Here is a 4,537-nt window from a genome sequence, read left to right on the forward strand (position 1 = left end):
TTAAAGTCTGTACCTGCAGGAGCAGGACTATGCTATTGTCACAGCAGCTCATGGCTGAACTAAATCCCACTTGCAGAGCGTGCTTAGGATGACTTTTTTCAACCTCATTATCTTTTTAAAAATTATTTATTAGCCCAGCTCTCATAAGACAGAATGCAAGGTGCATGAGTTCCTTCCTGTGTGGGTTAAGGTACTTTGGGTGGCTTGGCTGCAACTCCTCACTGTGTTTTGGCATCTGCTGCTTCTTTGCATTTCTGATGTGTGTTGGTAGTGCATAAGGAACTCCTGTGGCACATGCAGTTATGTGCTCTGGAGTGCCTTATGACTTTATACTATCAGATAATCCATTTTCTCCTGAATCATTTGCTCCATTCCAGATTGTGCAACCAAATGGATTGGTGAGTGCCAACAGATTGGTCTGCATGTGCTGTCTATACCTGTGCTAAAAAAAAAAAGAAGCAGAAAAGGAGTGTATCTTCTGAAAATTTAGGTGGGAGAGCACTAAACAAACAATTTGAGTGCTTGTGATAGCCAGGACCTTGAAAGGGATAAAACTGCACTTTGTGCAAGTGCCTTGTATTTTCTCCTTGTAGGGCTCTTCTAAGCACTGCTAAAGTGCTGTTCCCCTGCCATAAATTCCTAGAGTTAAAACCAGAGGAGCAGGCAGAGCCACCTCTCTAAGAGACCTTGTAATTACATTTTTGACGACTCAAGGCTGGTGTTTGTCTTTTTGTTTGATGCTGGCAGGTAACTTGTAGCAAAAAGGCTTTTGAAGTTAATGCCTAATTAAGACAGATGGGAAGGTCACAGCCCTGGTGGTGCTGTTGGTTCAGGCTGCCTTCTGCCTCAGGAAGACATTGGTGGGAAGATTTACAGGGAACTGTTCTGTGCATCCAGGATAGGAAATGTTATTTAAAAATCAATGGGTAAACAAAAGTCCTGAGTTCTGCACAGGGAGAGAGCCATTTGCCAGAGGTGAGAGCCAAGGTACTTAGGGTATTTTCTTGTCAGAATATCCTTGTCTATGTTGTCTCCTCTCATTAAACACAATATGAGGGGTTTGATTCACACAGGGGAACTGGGAGGTTGCTGCTGCCTTCACAGGTGTGTCCTGTAAATGCACCCACAGTGGGATTATCAGGAGGTGATGCACCCACAGTTGGATTATCAGGAGGTGATGCACCCAACTCCTCAGCTCGGTGATCTGTGCTCCAACAGCTGGATTGCTGCTGGTCCCCATGGCAGTACAACACTGGCTCTAAATGTAGGATGTGACCAGCAAGATAAGGATCAGGACATGTTCCTGAGCTGATGCTGGTCTTTTATTGTGTGCTGTGTGTGAGCATACATTGAAAAACTAAGTGAAACCCACAGAGAAAGGGAATTCCAGACCACAAGGCACAGGAGAGAGGGAAGCACAAAGCAAAGGTTTGGATGACACTAAACTAGTGAACACTTTTCAGAGCTCGTGCAGTGTCAGTGACAGTGGAGACACTGAGGGAGATACTGAGAGGTCAAACAATCTTGAAGTACTTTTTGACTCCTCATAAAGTCTTTGAAATATACAGAAAGTGATATCTTCTCACCAGTAGAACCACAGCTAGGGAAAAATCACAGCTTTAGTATAGCAGAGTTTCTACTGAAATTAGTGTTAGTATTGAAATTAGAAGTACATACCACCACCTTGGGGGGAAAAAAAACCCCAAAACTTTAATGCTAACACTTTGACTTGCAGTAAACAAATTAAAACTAGTTATAGCATCAAGTGGACAGGACAGGCAGAAGATTTCTTAAAGGGATGATGTGTTTTGTGTGACTAAAGCAGGCATGGACTAATGAGCTATGGGAATTCCCACTGCTGTTGGATTGGATGCAGAAAACCAAACTAAAATACATCACCTGCTTCAGTCTGCTGTGTGCACCTGTGAGTTTTTGGAGAGCAAAATCTAAGCAGTTGTCTTTCTGAAGAAAGTCCCTGCTTGGTTATGTTTGCAGCCTCGCTGCTCTTTGTTTGCTGCCTCTGCTGAAAGCTTCCCAAGCCTTTAAGATGAGGTGTTACTGCTAAACTACAGAAATCTGGCCTCGAGGTGGAGAGCCAGAAGAAGGTGATGCTGTAATTTAGTTCACTCACACAGGCACCAGCAAGTGTTTTGCATCACTTAAATTCAAGATAACTAGTGAGGAAAACACTGCTGGGTAACCACAATACAAAACCTAGTTTCATCCTGGATAATTCCTCCCAGCTGGAAAGGAGATCTTGGTGCTTTCTGAAGAATAAAAGCCCTTTTCTGAGGAGAACTGGTAACCCAGACCCAAGGCTCCTTTGCATGGGGGTGGCTTGGTCATGCCAGAGGGATATAAGGCACATCTAGGTCTGGTGGTGGGTGGGATGGTGTGTTAGATGAGAGAACCCCCCCAGCTTCTCCCCAGAGCTCCATTTGTGCAAAACTACAACCTTGTTTCTTGGTGTCAGTTTGTTATTGCTGCCTCCTACACGTTCCTTAGCACGTTGGCCCTGCCATGGTCCCTCCTGCTGCTTCAGAGCTAGAAAAACAGACACTTGTGCCTGCAGGAAGAGTACGTGGTTAAACAGGGAAACTTTGGAGGTGTATTAATGAAGCTGTGGAAAGACAGGATGGCTGGTTTAGCTGTTAGCTCTTGTGTGAAGGTGTGTGGGTATTATAATTGGGTTTTATCCTGGCTCAGCTAGTTCAGAATGGGTGTATTCTGTGGCTAATTTCCATTAAATTAAGTTCTTGTGCTGTCTGGGAAAACAGTTACTGCAACAAAAAGCCAAAATTTGTTTATTATACATATTTCTCTTTAAAAGCTAGTCAAGACATCCTTCAGTAGTGTTATAATAAAAAAAAAAAAACAAAACAGGAGAAAAGCAGTAATATAGGTTCAATAATGTTTTAAGTATGCTATTACTGATTTTGGAGGAATTTCAACTAGGATTAAATTAGTCCCTTTGTTTTACTTAGTCCAGCAGCACCTTGGATTAATTACAGGGAGAGGAATTGCAATTTTGCTCTGTCAGAAGAGACTGCTAAATATCTAGATCAGTAGACCACCAGAGCAGAGATAAAAGTGGGGAATTAAAATCTGTGCCTTTGGAAGTCCATTAGTTATGCACCTTTCTTCAGTTTTTTGAGGCTCTATTCAGGAATGGGAACTCAGCCCTGAAAAACATGGACAAAAAATTCTTGGTTTAAAGCCATATTAATGGTTTGGTCTAAAAGTGTGTGGCAGAGGGCAGTGGCACTTTGTAAGCAGACCTTGTAAGGTATTTACAGTAGATCTGAGGATTTCCTCCTGTTTCCAGACCTGGGAAGGAGTGATGAGGGTTTGTGTGTGTGCATGACTGGTTTTTACTGAGCAGACCTTTGTTTGCATCAATATTGCAGCTGAGTGGGAGAGAGGATGCATGTAGGGACTTGTGGAGTGTATTTGCCCTGGGTGTTCAGAATGGGGAAGCTGCCAGGAGGATGGAGAGGGAGGAGGAGGACCTTTGGGATCATCACCCAGGGAATATGTTGGTTTTCTGATAGCTGTTTTGGGGGATGGATCATTGTTCCCTCCATCTGCTACACTGAATGCTCAGCTATTGCCCTATATCTTTTTTTTTCTTCCTTTACCCTGAGTGCTGCTGATTCATTTGAAGAAGGGGGAGCAACAAATACAGGAGCATTTGGAAAAAGCAGGAGTGCTTGTGGTGAGACTCACATTGGACATTGAACCTTCCAGGTGAAGCTGCTTGCAGAAGAGTGAGAGCATCTCCTCTGGCCTCCTTCCTGCTCCTTTTCCATCCTTCACCTGTATATTCACCCAGTGTAGTTCTTAGGCCCCTGAATTAACTGCTCTGACCCTCCTGTGTTCATTCCTGTTGGAAATTAATCTCAGAGGAATGGTGGTTGTTGGAGGTGGATATTAAATATTTGGGACAAGACCTGGAATAACTGCAGAGGAGTGATGTCTGCCAGGGTGTTGCTGCACTGGGAATGTTGCAGGATGTAAATGTGAGTGAATACTGAGGTGGGGAGATTTGTTTATTTATTCTGAGATGGGTCAGGCCACCAGAGGAATGTCTGGGAGTGACTGAAAATATGTAGAGGTAAAATAGGCTGTAAAGAAGGAACTGAACAAAAGGAGCAGGCTTTTAAGGGCTAAAGAACAGGAGATTTTGAGAGAAGACAGAATGGGAGTTTAAAAGTGTGTGAGGAAGAAGAGTGGAGAAAGTGGAAGAAGGTGTGTTTTGGAGGAAAAAATAAAGTCTAACATTGATAAAGAATTAAAATTTAGGTGGAAGGACTAAAGGAGTTGCTATGAAACAAAGCAGTTGTGAGACTGAGGAAAGCAGTTACTACAGAGACAGGTAAGGAGGGCTTAGGATCTGGAAGCAAGACTTTTTATTTAGCAAGAATTTTCCTAAAATTTATCACGTGTGCAGTATTTCCCACGGGAGTGAGGAAATCTGTATGTTCCCAGGCTGATGTGTCTCCTGGGGACTTAAAAAAATTGCATTCCCTGGTGAGGG

This window comes from Manacus vitellinus, unplaced genomic scaffold (genome assembly GCF_001715985.3).
Source record: "Manacus vitellinus isolate BGI_N305 unplaced genomic scaffold, ASM171598v3 scaffold_85_pilon, whole genome shotgun sequence".
NCBI classification, from domain to species: Eukaryota; Metazoa; Chordata; class Aves; order Passeriformes; family Pipridae; genus Manacus; species Manacus vitellinus.